Source organism: Platalea leucorodia, assembly GCF_965183815.1.
Source record: "Platalea leucorodia genome assembly, chromosome: 6".
Classification (NCBI taxonomy): Eukaryota; Metazoa; Chordata; class Aves; order Pelecaniformes; family Threskiornithidae; genus Platalea; species Platalea leucorodia.
Window position 1 is genome coordinate 18,103,819 of NC_138828.1, and position 18,282 is coordinate 18,122,100.

Here is an 18,282-nt window from a genome sequence, read left to right on the forward strand (position 1 = left end):
AGTTTCCCCACACTCTAGTGGCATGTGCTCCGATTTCAGCCTCATTTCAGCCTCAGCAGGGCACCTTTCTCAGTGACTGCATTTATAAACCAGAATAGGGAAAAGGCTATTATAAATATGGTATAGCATTACCTATATTAATCAAAGTCTGTCCCCCTTCATTTTTCTTCCTAATTTGTGCCTTTTTGCACAAGGTCAGTAAATCATACCATGAATTCCTGGTCCAGAAAGTGTTAACTTTAATGAATACCTCAGTTACATGGTTATGTATGTGATAATAAAATATTACTCTGTTTAGATGTGCAGGAATTTAATTAAAATAATCTCTTAAAATATTCATTACATTTAGCCCCTGAGGCTTAGAACAACACAAGAAAATGCATTTCTTTTCCATTTACTGTTTTTAAATAAACCATTCCAGGAGAGTGAAACAGCAATCTATTTTCGAGCAAATCAGATTGGATTTCTGGTTTATGTAGTTGTGTTTTTACATTTAATTAAGAACTACATGTTATGATGTGTAATAATTGCTATATTGAAGGCATACTTTTAAAAAATTACATCTAGAAAAGGTTATATCAAATTCATTATTTTCCATTGTATGCTCCAAATATACGTAGATCTTTTTAATATGGTCATATATAAGTGCCAGTTACTATCTTGTTAGACGGTCATGAATGAATGCCACTGTAAAACAGTATTTTAGCCCAGAGAATGTACAAAAAACCGCCAATTTCAGGTACAGAAAATAAACAAATAGAAAATGCCTAAAGCGTAGAATAGCCACGATAGCCTGAAAACCTGTATGCCCAAATTAAAAAACTCCGATTTTGTTTGTTAACGTAGCTAGTCTTAAAACAATAGATGAAAATGCATATATATTCCATTTCTTGTCCAGGAGCTAATAGAAAGTATACCTGTCAACACTGACAAATGAATAGCCACAACTAATTTAGAGATCGCAATGTTAAAAATACTTGGTATCTGCATTCTTAGTTTTGAGGTCTAAAGGCAGAAATGAGTTTTATTTAAGGTAAATCAAGGTTTCAAACAAACGTGGTAACAAAAGCCAGAATAATTTGCATGACCCTACTCTCAAACACAATTTGTAAGACATTAAAAATTGTGATTGAAAATAATCTTATAGAAATTGAGAGTGTCTTTGCATCAACCTTCATTAAAATTCTATGCCTTTTTCTAACACCTTCATCTTCCTGATTTCTTACTTTCAGAAAAATACTGAAGTATTAGAATCAAATGCCCCGGTATCTTATTTTCACACTTTGTGTGTGTTACAATCAGGCTAAAATTTGAATGCTTTGATTATAAAATCCAATGATTTTTGAATAATTAACCAAACAAAAATTATAAAACACGGGAAGATATGGGTTTATTCAAAGGTCGATTAATAACTTAAAATTCTCCATTAGTGATTATAGAAAAAAGGCAGAACACAGCTGGCTATGTGCATGCCTTTGATAGTCGTAGAGCATGGATAGGCACTTCATCATTCTGCCTTCCTACATTTATCTGTTAAAATTATTATCAAATATCAGCCAGGATGCAGTCGTGAATCACAGACTGTTCCTCGTCTTCAGGGGAATGATACAATGAGGGTCTATTCATCAGTATGGCAATCGGCACAAGTAATTAGTTCCCTAGACTGAGATCTCCTACAAAGCTTATTTCAGTCAGCACCACAAACATATGACAATGAAAAGCTAATGGAAGCCGCTAAAATTTGTTAACCTCTTCTGCCATCAATCCTTCTGGTATTCTCTGCTACAGTATTATGCAAAGATGGTAAATTATTAATTTGTCATTCATCTATCTTTCTACAGTTTTGATAGAATTAAGTGATGCCATTCTTCTGGATAACAATTACAATTATGCTACATTACAAAACTATGCTAAAATTATTAGAAAAACAGGTAGCAATGATCAGGCACGAAGTATTATCCTGAAACACAATATATCTTTAGTCCCCTACTTTTATTTTCAGTTCAGCATATGAAATCTGCATAGGATTCCATCTCCTTCACCGGTGCGCTGATTACTCACAAAACAACAACATATCAACTATTAGACTGTGTATTGGGGTTTTTATAACTATTGGCAACCACTGTATTATGAGGTTAAAAAAAAAAAAGTCTACTCTACACAGCAAAATATCCAAGAAAAACCTGCACAGCCCAAAATAAATACCTACGTTGTCTAATTCTTACAAGTAAGCCATTTTTGAGAGCAGCTACTGGGACAAATGCATATTAGTACCAATATAAGGCAGTATACTACATAGCTACTCCAGAACAACTAGCTTACTAGTAAGATCAATTAACCACTGCAGTCCCATCCCCAAAAGGCAACGCTGTACCATGCAGACTTTGTACCTTTACAGCCAGGGGGAGACAGACGTAAATGTTGCTCTGATTCAGGCAGAATTGAGTGCTGAAGGACTGCAGGCTTATGAAGCAAAGGGCCAAGTAAGCAGATTTGGGGAACAGTATGGTGCCATCGACTACGGGGGACATTTGACAACAGAAGTTTCTGGCCCTACAATAAAGGCTGCCCTATGGACTAAAGGTGCTATATGGACTGGATCAATGAACATAAGTACTCAATTAGAGTAAGTGCAAGAGCAACATTTCTCAGGGGATTAGGGATTTATGAATTATAAATCATATGATTTGCATGGATTTGTCAGGGCCCCCTCCAACATGACACATAGTAATTAGTGGTTTCTTGGTAACAATATTGACTGAATAGGAACAAAGCTTTGATATTAAGAAGTGTTTTATTCAACTAGCATAACCATTATATTGCTTTATTTTTCAAACAGTTCCTCAAATTACCAGGCTATGTACTCAGAATTGAGATAAAACCTTCCTCTCAATTCCCATGTAACTAACTAGATTGTTACAATTGTACAGAGATGAGAAGAAATACAGAATGACCAGCATAACCTGTATTCTCGGGACTCTCGAGCGTGCCATGCAAAAGAAACGTCACTTCACTGTGGTCAATGGCAAGAAGCTTAAATGCTCACAGAACTTCCTTCCAAGAACAAAAACCTATTTTTCCTACCAGTTTCAAAGATTAACACACTTGGAAATAAAACAAACCAACTGGTGTACTAGTTTTATTATGGTGTTATAGCAAAGGAAATTTAGGTGTGGGCATTACCTATTGGTCCTCATACCCTATAGGAGATCTAAATTGAATCTAAGCAGTACAACCAGAGAATGACGAGAGGATCATGCAGTTGCTGAAGAATTACTTCTTGTAATGCCTTATCCACTGTGTACTTCAAGATATTCTGCTACCTCTACGACCACAGAGAAGCAGCAGTCAGCCCACTAGTATGGATAGAAAAGGGACACTGCGAAGTGGGGAAGAGGAAAGAAAACGTAAATCCACAAAAGCAATAGTTTGAGAGGTCTTAGGGCTGTACTTGGGCCACCAGTTAATTGAGAATGGATTTTAGCACACCGCAGAAGCATCCCTTTGGATCCTTAGATTAGTGAAGTACTAAATAAACAAACATAGCACAGAAAAGAGAAAGAAAAGGAAGGAAAGGCGAAAGCAGCACAGCATTACAGAAATCATCTACAGAGACAGAAGATGACTAGAGCTCTAAACGACCTCTTCTATCTAGAAGGCTATCTAGCCTTAAAGGCACGAAAACCCACTCACATGAAAGACAATTGCAACAAACTTAAAAGCAGATGGAAACTAGAGTGCATATGCTCTCGAAAAAATGTGTTGTTATGAGGACTCAGACCAGCACAGTCTGCTGTTATAGTCTTTGCACACTCTACTGTTTAAAGAAAAACAGTTCTTGCTCTGCTGTATGGCAATTATGTGCATTAAACACAGATAACATTAGCCAACGTGAATTTTGTACTGCTAGAAATGATTGCACTGACATGTCTGGAAGGCAAGGCTGTTCCCCGGCCATGGAACGAGAACACAGGTGGTGATCATGACGTAAGCGTAATACCTCATTCCCATGCCCTAAACCTATGTGAAGATACCAAGATAAATTTCCAGATGACATACTCCTCGTTGGAACTCTAACTGTAGAGTTAAGCAGGTAAGTCAATCTCCAAACCTAATCACTCCTTGGTCTCTCCGCTAAGACCATCAGTAAGGCAATCAATCATTGATGGCAATTTCTAAGGTGTAAATGCTCGAACACAGAGACCCAGGCTAAATTAGTTTCATAGACAACCAAACGCAGAGCGGCAACACCACTTATGCATCAGTAACAACAATATAGATTTGAAAGGAAACCTGGAAGAAGGCGGCTCTGCAATTTCTCCATCACCGACTGCAAGCCTACCACAACTTCTGGTTTTAATTTATTCAGCATTTTGGTTGCAATGGCTCATCAAATGCACAACATCAGGTGCTACTTCTAAATTACATGAAAGAGCAATCATGAAACATAAATAGTGATGCCAAATTTCTAAGAAAAAATATGCTGAATTATTTTAATGCTCTCCAGGAACATTTCTTGCTCTCTATCTAGGTAGCTTCTGCTTCCATGTAAAAATACATCAAGAACTCAAGACAGACATCTGCTGCAAGATACACAAACATTTTTCTCCAAAAAAAAAGAAGCAATAAGCATTCACATTTGATTGTCAATCCAAAGATAAAAGTGCTGAAGTTCTAGAAAGTACTGCAGAAATCTTGATGGAGTACTGCTAGCAGACTGCAGGGCATCATGTAATGTAAGACTGCTTTATCTTGCAAATTCAAATCCATTGCATTTTCATGCAGCTGGATGTCCAGAATATTAACTAAAATCTCTCATATTTTGCATGTAATAATAAAATGCAAGGTATCTTCCACTAACTGACTTGATAAAATGCAATTTCAGAAAGCAAGTACATTTTCTGAAGCCCTTCACTATTCTTGTAACGAGCTTTCCCAAACCATCATCTAAAAAAACAAGTTACACCAGAGCACATCGCTATAATTAGCTACATGGCTATAAGTACTAATCTAAAAAATGTTTTGTGTAAATCCAGCTGTGTTATTAATTTGTAACATGATCAAAAATATCTAACATATTTTGGAAAATAAAACATTGAGCTTGATGATGGTAAAGCAAACACTGAAGATGTAATGTGACAAGCAAGTTCTCAGCAGCAGTACTAAGTTCAGCATTTCATGCAGAGATGCCATGCACAAGTGTTTGTGTTGCCGTGTGGTAAACCTCCATCAGAGTACTGATGCAGTAGGGAAAATGACTGTTTTTCAGTAAATCAGGTTCCTGATCCGATTCCCAACTTTACCTGTACTACCAAAGCACACAGGGAAGTGTTTGATTAGTATTAAGTCAAAGCTGCCACTAAAATATTACTTGGTCAGCTACACTCTCTCTCAATGTGTGTATTTCACAGCACTTCACTGATAATGTATCTACTTTAGAAAATTAAAGATTAATTAACTCCTGATAAGTGCATTGAGATCTTTCGAAATGCTACCTACCTTACCTATATTTTCTTCGATGGCAAAACCAGTTAAAGATCATCTTCTCTCCCTCCCTCCCTCCCTCTGTTGCATTCACGTAAGCATTTGTGCAGCCACACTAAACCAAATCACAGTAACAATCTGGGCTTATTAGGGTTCAGTGTTTTTATTCTGTTTTATATTAGTAACCTGTTTACACTGCAGTCTCACCAGCAACTATGTAACTAAAAATGAGGGAAAAAAATGTGCAGGTGAGGGGAAGGAAGGAAAGGATGAGGAAGAACATCTTTGATATCAAAAAAGACATATGTAATCATACGCTAATATTAGCAGAGTCTGTGCCTTCTCATGTTATCTTCATTTTCTCCACACATAGACATTCATATTCCACAGTTTCAGAATACAGACTTCCACAAATGGAGATAATTGGGAACCCTTAAGCAAGAAACATCATGCACAGGCAGGCTCTTAATCTCTGCCACAGTCATTACTGTAGTTACAGAACTGGTCATAACAAAGGCCCAAGGCCACCGAGTACAACTTCTTTGGCATAATATCAATTATGCAGAACATTAATGTAATCCATTAAATTAGCATAGTCTATTTGCTTCTTCTAATCCTTCTCCAAGAAAACACTTTGTCTATAAAGGATTTTTCCTAAAAGGACTTTTGCTTTTATCTGTGCTTCAATTTTATCAAAAGGGGGTGGGGTGTCTTGTGTTTCCAGAAGAGAAGTTGTGCCATTTTTTTTCACATCTTTCAGAAGAAACAGATGTGAAAAGCAGGTTATGAACTTGAGGCACAGTGTCTACATGGACTTAGCACGGAACCGTCACTCTGAGGACCTTTGCACGGTTGTAGGGGACCTTTGTACAGTTTAAACCTAATGTACCTCCAGTGTAGAGGAAAAAAAAATGGGAATGTCAGTAAGGGAAGCATGTCTTAACAAATGTTTCATGCTATTTCCCCATATAAACAAGACAGTACAAACAGCACAGATCTGTAATTCCTAGATTTGCATTTTCAAAACTGGTAGAAACACTGTTTGTATGCTTTCATACAGTAAATAGTTAGGATATTATCTCTTTGTCTCAACCACCCGTTAGACATTGCAGCTACAATTCCCCGCCCAGGCCTCCCGATCTCTGCGTTTTGAATCATGCCAAAAATCCATTCTCATCTAACCAGCTTGCAAAACAAAAAGAGAGGAACAATGCTAATTTCAGATATCACAAAGACTCTTCTGCACTGACAAGCTTTGAACTCCTCATTTAAAAAGCAAGCCAGAAAAATGTTGACTATAAATGTTTCAGTCTCCCTCTACGCATTATAAAGTGCCGTGTCAGGGTAAAGACAAGCCCACCTTTAAGGTGTTGCTGTCCTAGATGACGGTGTTATTAACCTCCAGTTTAAAAACGGCTCTGTTTATGTATGAGTTTATGTATGCTCCTCTTTGATCTTTATTAACCCCTTGGTGGCTAACCACAGCCCCAGCTTTTTTGGAGGAAGCATTCTTTGAAGTGCTGGCATTCCAGTGCACACTGATACTTCAAAGAGGGCTCACTTAAATACATGATACAGTACTAATCACGTACTCTGCAACCACTACCACTATCTTATCTTGGACTGATCTTAATTTTGATCAGCCTAAAATAAAGCTGCACTTTAAAAGACAGGCACCTTAAGACACAGTTCAATTCTTGATGCATTTCCATCAAGATTAATTATAAATTAACTGAAAACTACTCCACTTCTCTATCAGAAGTTAACATGAAAACTTTCTTCTGGCTTTGAGCAAAATTAGTTCAAACATGACTCAGACATGGAAGAATGAACGTATTGCAAATTTGCAACCGGATGCTTTGGCTTAGTTGCTCATAAATCTTTCCAGATCTCGCACATCCTACACCTGACTGCAGTCAACAACTTTTAATTTGTTTTTCAAAATAACCACAGTTCATACAGATCCCATAAACTGCTGTTCATATTGAAAATAACAATAACTAGCATAATATACAAAAAATAGGTACACTGCATTATGCTGGAGATTTTTTTGCTGTTTGTCTGATAATGTGGAAATTTAGTGTGCAGTACTTACTCATCCCTTCCTTGCCAAAATGAACAATGGAATATAAGAATCTATCTTGGAGGATATATGATAAAGGAGCCAGCTCAATCTCATCTCTCTCTCCTTAGCCATTCCTACTGGTTCTGATGCTTTCACCTTAAGCACATGCATAGAAAGGACCTATATCTTTTCTCACTAATTACAGCATCATCAGCTTTTCTGTGAGGAATAAAGTACATTGAAATATTACAACTCATATTAATTCTTTCCAGGAGCTTGGAATTTGAGATTGTAATCTTTCAGCATTTCTGGATATGTAGATCAACTTTTGACCAAAACAAGATAGATCTCCTCTGAACTGTTGTTTTGTTTGTATATTGTTCTGACCCTAAAAGTATTAAACACAGGAATTACAGTAAAGCTTTTTCCAGAAATCTTACATTTCACCTGCACCAAACATTTCAGCCTCTCTACCATCTCTTCTAGAAGAAACAGGATGAAATCACATTCCCACATATCTGCACTTTTAAGAGCTGTGGCTAACCTGTATCCCTTTTTTATAGCTCTCTTAACAGCTGGATACTTTCCTTGCTTCCATAAAAATGTAATAGTGCACCCCTCTGATTCAGCAAGTACTTTTCTGCTCTATGTTCTTCTAAAGGAAGTTAAAATTTTTTTCTTTTGCATATATATTTTCAGAGTCCTCTGCCAGAAAGGTCTAAACTAATTGTTCATTTTTTTTTTCCAGAAAAAGTAGTTAAAATTAATATCTAGTAACTAAATTAACTCAGCAATTCAACAAACATGGAAGAAAGGAATAGGAAAGATGACCGAGACTTGGGTACAACAGCTACAGTTTCCCAATCCAGAACGGACCTCTGCAAGGTGGTGTAAGGTCTATTAAAGATCACTTGCCTTCAAACCGGCCTTGCCAACCTAAGTTTTCCATTTAGGAGAGACCAACCTGTTAGTTCCTTTGATAGGAAAGAGACTGTCCTCTAAATTATGAGAGATGGAACACCTCTGACCTGCTTACACGTGGGTTTTTATATTTTTTTTCAACCTAGAATAATAAAGAGAAGAAAGCCCTCTCTCAGGTCTCTAAATGCCTACATACCAAAAAGATATACATTTTATCTTTTTATTGTGGACAGAATTTGAGTGCATCTGGGGAGATAAGAAAACTCCCCCCTCAACCTCTTGCTTAATCACAAATTATTTTGAACATGCTTGTCCCTCTGCTTTAAATTACATTAGGGGGAATAGGTAACTCTCGGGTCCGCAGCATGTTTGGCTACTGTTAAACAGTATCTTGGAAAAGGTATTATCAATTTGAATTGCAGGTTAGGATACTGAAGTCTTAGAGACACCCACCTTCAACATTACCTGCATTTCTCCTACTCTCTGAGAGAACTAAAATCAAAGCTTATATTGGAAAAAACAAAACAAAACAAAAAACAAAAAAAAAAAAACAAACCAAAACCAAAAAAAACCCAACCAAAACCAAATAATATCATCCTTCAAGCGTGATTGAAAGGCTAACACTTTTGTTGGAGATTTAATTCAGGATTTAAAAATCTGAGGAGGGCAAAAATCTGGGAAATGACTTCATTGTGTGATGATTGCAGGAACATATGTAAGAAAGAGTTCAAGTAACTGCAAACATTGTATCGCTCTCTGAGACAGGAAACAATAAGCACAAGGCAGCAAGACCACTAAGAAGCACATGGAGCAAGACTCCTAACTGTTACCATACTGGCATAGCACAGTCAGGAAACAACACCAGGACTCAAAAACTGTTAAAAAGGTTTAACTTATTAAATATATTTCTCCTTTGAAAGCCTTGCAAAAGATCTCTAAAAATAAAAACACAGCACTGAATTATGATGAAGTACCCTTTCCTGGACCACACAGAGAATACCGTATTTACTCAGTCTTTAAATAAAGGAGAAAGTAGCCTGAAAACGTACCTTATCTTCTGTTGTATGTGGTCAACGAACCAGGAGACAAAAGGTTGGCACTTAACAGGCGCTGCGCAGAGCCAAGTTCAAACCTGTTACCGGACACAGTCTGCAAGGGCAGACGCTGCCTGCGAGCTGCTCTTTGCAAGGCGGTGGCTATCAGCTCACACCAAGTCCCCGCAGGCGGCGTAAGGAATACTGCTTCACACCTACCTGCCGCACCGTCTGCCAGAAGTCGGCGTGAAACAGCACGTACACTATACTGCTGAGGATGGAGAAGCAGCATTAAGGTACAGACATTAAGGTCTAGGCAGGCAGGAAAAATGTTCCCAAGGTGGGGAGCTGATGTCAGAGAACAAGCTAACAAAAAGCTGGAGTCTCCATTTGGAAAGGTCAAAGTGCATGTTTGGGCCAACATCAAGAAGTAGGGAGGCATAGCTGTTAGTTGATAGTTGTTTTTTCTGCACACACCCATCATTGTCACCCTATATTTAGATATAGTACTATTTCATGCCTGATTACTCAGTGCTAATTAAGCTCACCTAAATATCTGCAGCTTTAATCACCCATCCGATCAAAGCTAGCTGAAGCTACTGAACTGCTTCCTGAGGTCCACTGATGCCCCAAGGGTCATAAAGGTTCTGAAGATAGTTACAGGCTCCCTCTGAAAATCACACCTATCCTCTGGCTACATTAACGAAACAGAAGTGCAGGAGGCATCCTTATTAATGTTACAAAAGTTAACGAAAGGACTGCTTGCAATAAAGCATAAGCAACATTAGAGTGCTAAACCACCCAAAGTTCCTTTAATATAGTAACTCAAGGGCTTAGCCTGGGAGAAAAGCTTGCACGGTGACATGTCAGAAGCAGCTAATTGAGAAGATGTAAACTTCTTTTCTATAGCTATTTTAAAAGAGAAATCTAGCAGCAGATAACTTGGTCGTGAACATTTGGACTGAGCAATATGGAGACATTGCAATATTCTTTCCTCCACATATCCTTACTTTACACTGAAGACTAACAGCGTTAGCGTTTGAATCCAGCGTTACAGAACAGGATCGATAATGACTGTAAAATGAAAGTTTAAGAAGCAACAAACCAGGAAATGTTTCCTGTTTCATTTCAGTGATTTAAAAATGAGCGTAGCCGCCTCCCCTCAACTTCTCTCTCCTCTATGTTAGCATCCACAGAGACACACGCTAAAAGACAATGAAGCTTTTTCTTCAGGGGATCTATTACCTCTCCTGACAAGGTTTCCAACTTTTCCCTCTTCGGCCAGCTACTCTTTTATTTGCTTTTAAGACAAATTTACCAGCCATCTCAGCAGCTGTAATTCTGAGTTTCAAGTCAAATGTGAAAAAAAAAAAAAAAAAAAAACACCCAGTAGGAAAAACAACATACCTCTTTAGGTTCTTTCCTAATACTGAAACAACTTTCTCAATATTAAGCAGTTCTCAACACAGCAATCCCATCACAGAGGAGAATGAAATGGACGCGACACTGTCACTCACAACTGGAAACGATAAGCCGTACGCAGCAAAGAAACCCTGTCCCACAGCCACTCAGCACCACTAAGAAATGCCCCCGTCAGAGAGGAGAACCGAGCAATCTGGGGTCGCTCACACTGGACTGCACCCAACCCGCATCACTCCAGCGGCCACCAGCCGCCCGAGGGACTCCCTGTCCCCTGCAGGGGAAGGACAGGAACGCACCCGCTGGGTAAAAAGAGCACAGGAACAGCTCTGCCTTTTCTCACCAGAAGCCTAACCCCAAATTCTGCACCCAAAAACATCAGTGGTGCCTTAAGGAAGAGTAAGATCAAATTGATCATGTACAAGTTCTCCCCTAATATTCTGCCAGTTTCCAACTATTTTCAGCTCAGGGGATTTCCCGAGTCTAATGTGGTTTGTCTATTTGTGCTCCTCCTTCCTCCTAACGTGTTCCTCTTCCAAGTACTCATCCACAGTGGAGGAACAGACTTCAAACAAACCCAAGTATCAGTGGTCTTAACCCCCAAGTTCAGAGTTGGGAAAGAATTACTACAGTGAAAAACAACAGGCTGGGGCTGCGCTAATTTCTGGGAATTTCTGTTCTGATGTGTCACTTAGGCACCAAGGTAAAGAGTTTCAAGTGGCACAGGCAAACCTTAGTTTCTAGACTACAGAATTCCATCTATGTGTGTATACATCAATTATCTGTATAGTATGTGATACCGTTAACGTTCATGAAAAACAATAGTAAGGACACTGAAAAGAAAAATCCTTTAGGAACTAAAGAAAACTCGTAACATAACTATAAATTGCATATTTAAAATCTGGAATGCAAATGTAAGAGCAGAACATTTCTCTGTAACAACCGTACAATTCTCCACATTTTTTGCTGGAGATGTTAATTCTTGTTTTATGTAAATTCTTCAGAGAAGATTATTTAAGACCATATCACTGTTAAATTATTGTGCAGATACTTATAAGCATAATTTAGGTATACTGCATCACAATGCACATTTCTTCCTTGAACATAATCTTCCTCCCGCATATATAAACTGTATGTGTAATTATCTGTAAAGTCACACCTTTCTCCATTATTCAGCTTTAGAAATAATCATGTATTATCCCTGCTAAACTAGAGTAACTTCTTTTTTTCAGTAGCTTATGATGAAAAAATTTAAAGAACCCACACATTTTGACACAGTATATAATACAACTTCTCCAAGAAACCTTGTTTACGAAGTTTGTTAAATCCATCACAGAAAACACTTAAAATAACCCATGGTAAAAGAATTGAGAAGCATATTTTTTTGCAATTAGCTTCTCTGCTGACAGAAGATTCAATTCAGAATGACACTCAGAATTGAGAAAAGACTGTTTCATTTCATCATGAAAATTGAATGTTTTCACTTTCCTTTTCAAAATAAGAAGCCCATATATTTTGTAAGAGATTTCAAGGATAAGATAAAGTGAAAAGTTTTCCATTGCTGTAAAAACGTTAATGTTTTCAGAAGACAAACCATTCCTTCTCATTTTGGAAGGAAGATGAATTCAGTTATTAATGAAATGAACAGAGCCCTAGAAAAGAATAAAAAATATTAATTTACATGCAAACCAGCTTGTTGTGTTTTGTTTTGTTTTGTTTTTTTTTTTTAAGTGACTTATGAATTTTAATTTGGACTGTTTCAAATACTGAATATATACACAGCTACTTGTACTACATTTTTCAACTAAAAATTAAAAATACAGTAATGAAAACAATGGCAAAAGAACTCAAATAAAACTTGATCTTTTGCTACAGCTTCTCAAGGTCACAGGATTCATTTTCAGTATCATGCACCATTAAAATTTACTTTGTTGCACTAGTCACTAAGAGGGATAGAGAATATGGTTTTCACAAAAGGGATAGCTTTCATCTAGACTTTCACCCTCTTTATAGGGAATAACTTTGCTAAACTTTGGAAATGAAATACATGTGTGAAGCTGTATAGGCAAGCAGCAAATCACAGCAATAGCTACGGATTACTTACCAAACCATATGATAGAAGTAACGAATCTTTGATACTAATCACTGCAAGATGGTATTTTCCCCAAAAATTTCCCGTGAGGGAAGGGGGCAATGACAGGAGAAGAGACAGACTGACAATCGTCACAGAGATTACAGCACACTGTATGGGATCAGGGGATGAGAAATTAACACGTTAACAAATGTAACAGGTTCTTTGGCTGAATTTATTCCGTGAAGTGGATTCAATGGCTTTTGAATGCTTCATAAGATATAGGGTTGTAGGTAATTCCACTTGCCCAAAAGTCTTCTAAGGTATTATTTTAATTTCTGTTTACTATATTTTAATCAGTTGTAATAAAATTTCACAAGTCCAAGTTACCTATGTTAAGAGAACTTTAATTTTTCCACATCGAAGCTGTTGCCCAAAGTGTTTCTTTGGTTATCTCTGTACAAAGCTGACAAATATGGCCATGCTAAAGGCTTTGCAAGTTCCCAGTCTGTATACAATCAGTAGGTGTTTGCTAATGGTAAAACACCTTTTAAGATGCTGCCCATCCTTCCCTAGTTCGTGCCTCTCTGATTGCCCCCCATCACACTTCTCATATGCCCAGGTTGTGACCTTAGGTGCGTCAAACCCACTGAAAGTCTTAGTTCCTGTCCATGACAAACATGCATTATTCCCACAGACAAACAAAGAACAATTCCTCTAGTCCAGAATTTTATCTACTAAAATAAAATAAAATAAAGAAAATATCTAAACTTTCTCTGAAATGGCTACTCCAGAAAGATCGAGAGACATTGGGACAACGAAAGTTGCAGTTGTCTTTCACCAGTGCTCTCTATGTCCACAACATCATCAGCCGTACAAAGGAGGAAATTATTCAATCCAGATACAGGAGAGACAAAGAGCCTATGAGGCCACAAAGCAAGCATCTAGATACGGAAGCCATGGAAGATAAAAATGTGAGAGGGGAGGGGTTATGCAGACATGATCTGCTGGTGATCAAGCAGAGAAGAGAGGACAGAGTTGAGAATCAGTGGGACAAGGGGCAGAGTAGAGAAGGGGGTGGCACAAAACCAGGTCTGGCTAGGACAAAAACCTGGGAAAAACCAATAAAAGGTCAAAAAAGAAATCTGATGAAGAATTAATGGGGACAGAAGATGCAGGTGGGCAAGAGCAGAAAGACGGCTGGGGGAAGAGGGGTGGGAGAGGAGAGAGAGGGAGACTATTTCTCCTATAATATCCTTATTAGGACATTACAGGTGATCCTGATTCTATTGCTCCCTGAAAATTGGAGCTCCTAATCTTAGTATTGTCCTACAATATTAGTCTGGTGCTCACTTGTTATTTTTCTGACGAGAGGGGGTGAAGTAGTGTGTATATTTAACACACAGCGCTTCCACTTCCAAAATTTCCCTGTCATGAAGTAATCTTGCAGCTGCTCCTTAAAACAGCAAAGATCTCAATCATACAAGTCATGTCTCACCTACCCTACCATTTAAAAAAAAAAAAAATTAAAATAAATACACCACCACCACCCCAGCTAATATCACATCTTAGCATCTTCAGCAGCAGTAGCAACAGCTTCGTGAAAGTTACCAAATGAATCCATCCAAAACTCTGAACTTTTTAATGATGTCGCTACAAGGTTCTTTAAGCGAGGACAGATAACACTGTGCTTATGCTGCCTTTTAATGCTTGAATCAGGAGCCTGCTGCCATCCTCAGACACACACTGCAATAAGGCAACGCTAGAAAATGTTTTTAGGAACACAATGCAGAAATAGCAAAAAAAAAAAAAAACCAAACAAACCACAACCAACAAAAAAAACCCCAAAAAACTTTAAAATGACTTAATGAGGGCCACAACGCACATTAGTACGGGCATTAGATAGAACTGCAGTTCCTGGTTTTGATACGGCCGTTCTTTCAGCTGTCCTTAAAATGACAATCTCTCAAATATTTATTTTTAAGGGTGCATCAAGGACTAGTAAACAGCAATGTTGAATGCTACAGTTTTCTTATTCTTTAAAAGTTTAGGAAGAAAAAAATATTTGCCTTAATAGGGTAGAGAGAGTACTCATGGAGGATATTTAGTGTGTTCATAATTTAGAACATATCATTTCAGTAATCAAACTTTAACACCGCTATTTAGAACCAGAGACCGTAAGAGATGTATAATAAAATCCACAGATACAAACAGCATGATAAATCCAATGATTAACCCTTTGGGGTTCTGGTGGTTTGTTTTTTTGTTTGGCTGGGTTTTTTAATATACATAAAATTATGTATTCCTTTATTTTAAAAGTATTCTTGCATTGCTAGCATTACTGTACTGTGAAATAGCATTTTTCCCCTTAACTACACTATTACGCACAAGCATATGCTTTGTGTTTCTAAGTATCGTTAATAAGGAAGTTACCTTAAAGCCCATTCAAGTAACGGGTCAATATTCCTAGATCTGACATACAAAAGGACTTCTAAAACCAAGCTTGTCATTTTTTTGTTGTTTATTTTATATCTATTTTTTGCTCTTGTTCACCCTCCTTTGAAGTTAGTCTTCAAAGCTTCAATATCAATTGGAATGCAGCATTAAGGATTTTACGACACTATGCTACTTAAACTTTTATTGTTTTGTTGCGAAATCATAATCAGAAGGATTAAGCTCTTGTATTTGGCTTTTTGTTTCTCTTTTCTTTTTTTGTAATTTACTTTTTTTTTTTAATTCCAATTCCAGCATGCCATAAATCTGTAGCATGCCCCTTTTAGTCTTCCCACATAGACAAAATAATGCAGTTTACACTTAAACATGCTCAAGGAAAAAAAATTAACATTCTTTATCATTTTCTAGCAGAGACAGTTAATACTCTCAGGCTACATTAATAGAATCTTTCTGCCATTGTAGAAAGTTTGATAGCACTCTTATTTCAATGTCTGAATTTTTCTCCTTTTTTTGACAAAGACAAATGATTGCCATCAATCAAGATCCAATCGGGTATACACAGAGTCAAGCAAATGCATCACTCTTTACTGGTTTTCCTGCTATTTGTGCAGGCTTTGCTCCATATTATTTTATAGAATGATCAAAAAAGCAGCCATAAGATAGATCATTCACACCCACTGTAAAATTAACTTTCATGAATAATGAGAGTTTTAAACCTCAGATAATGTATATGTTATACGGAAGATATTGCTGGAGTTCATTTCTGGCTAGAGATTATGTAAATGATACTATATGACCTTTATCATTACAAACAGGACATGCAAAACACATATTATTTCATACATCATTCTAAAGCAAGTCAGTACCTAAAGAAGAATCAGTCATTTATAATGTTCATGGTGAAGTGCTAAGGTTGCAAGAAAATGATATGAAGTACTTGTGATATTTTTGACTACTCCTCCCCCTTAACCTGTTACTTATGTGCTCTAAACATACTAGAAGTAACAAAAATAGTTTATCCCCCGTTTCTCTACAGGAAAATCAGTATTTTGTTTCTTGATAGAACGATCATTTATCTCAAGACTAAACTATGCTGATAATAACCATTTATGTCAATCAAAGCCAATGATGTTGAATTAATAGTAATACATAGAGCTATATTTATATAATGAATGAATAAGTAGTTCCATTTTTTATGTAAAACAATATTTTAAATCACTTTCCTTATGTTATTTCCGTATTACCAAACCCTAAGCTAAGCAAAGTTAAATTGCTTAAAGATTTCCCAAAGATAAAAGGTAGCATTCACCGTGAAGGCTAGACAGTAGATACACATATGGAATCAATGACGAACTCTAGGAAAGACCTAGCCAACCAAGCAATGCTCAGACCGCGTTGTGCCAGACTTCCCTTTTCTGCACCAATGAGGAACAAAAAGAGTATGAAATGTGTTTTAAATTTCGAGACTTACATAGCGCTTAAGTATTTAAGGACCCTTATCAAAATATCTGAATAAATATATTTCTACAAAATCATATGCAATCATTAATTTTTATAGATGTGTGTATATATATATATTTATATACATTGAAATGTCATATAGACATCAAAGAAAAGCCTATTCCAAAACATCAAGTCTTCGGTATGAGCAAGCAATAAAATGAAAAATTTGGTTAAATTGATTGCATATTATTCTTATGTCAGGAAGTATACAGTTTACCAGTTCTTAGTTCTCAATATCGTCCTTACTTTCAAACCTTCTGTCTGCCAGTTCTTTCATCCAATCCTAACAGAGTAATATTTTTCTGATAGATAGGTTCAGTAGCTTCTGCTGATCTACTGGATCACATCACAGCTTTAGATACTGATCACACACAATGCTTTACATAATGACAGGAGAGGATTTAGTTACATCCCCAATTTATTTCACACTCTGGTACCGCTTCTCCAGTACAAGCGCACTTGTAACACTCCTCCTTAAATCTCCACAGTCTTTCACTGCAATGGACTACTCCCCTTGCTAGCTGGGTGGACGATCCCTTTTTATCGCAGACATCTGAAGGCACATAAGTGAGAAGACGGCTGGAAAAGATGACTGCAGTCATCAGAGAAGAGCAACAGAGAGAGTACAGAACCCAAACGACACTGGGCATCTCATCTGACTTTTCACAGATGGTCACTGATACTGTATTTCTCATCTTCTCAGTAGCAAGTATGAAACCTTGGACTCCAAACTGAGGAACTGCTGAGTATCCACAGCAACACTGGAAGTCAACAGAGGCTTTACTCTTTAAAAACAGTGTATTTATGGCCAGATAGTTTGAAAACCTGGCAGAAGACACTTATAACTTTAATCTCTTCTGTGCCCCAGTTTGCCATCTGTAAAATGGGAATAATTATGAGTCACTGTAAAAAATTGCTCTGAAGATTTGTGGTCAGATGCTATAACAGAAGCACTCTAGAAAAGCCCACGGTCTTCTGTATTCAGTATAGAATATAAATCTACTTCACAGTATTAGGGAAAAAAAAAAAAAAAAAAACTTTACTTAAAGTGAGGAAGAAAATTTTACCTCAGCAAGAAAGAGGTGGTCTACTGACTGAAATCCAAGCACAAACAACATTTGAATAGCTGCTTAGCAGTTGTCATTCTGCACACTAAATGTTACAATGGTCCCCTGAGAGCAACAGTATGAAATTCTCCAATTAAAACCTGCTTCATAATATATGCAGGGCCAAAATGCAGTTGAATAAGGAATGTAAGTTCTGACCCTCACTGAACTTTTGAGCTCTTGACTTTGTAACTTTAACAACTCTATTAACATAGGGAACGGGGG

General features: G+C 37.2%; 1 protein-coding gene across 1 annotated transcript in view; it reads right to left on the minus strand.

The window, feature by feature from the left end:
- LRBA (LPS responsive beige-like anchor protein) overlaps positions 1 to 18,282 on the minus strand; it is a 416,862-nt gene that overhangs the window by 198,412 nt on the left and 200,168 nt on the right. The gene's annotated exons all lie outside the window — the stretch shown is intronic.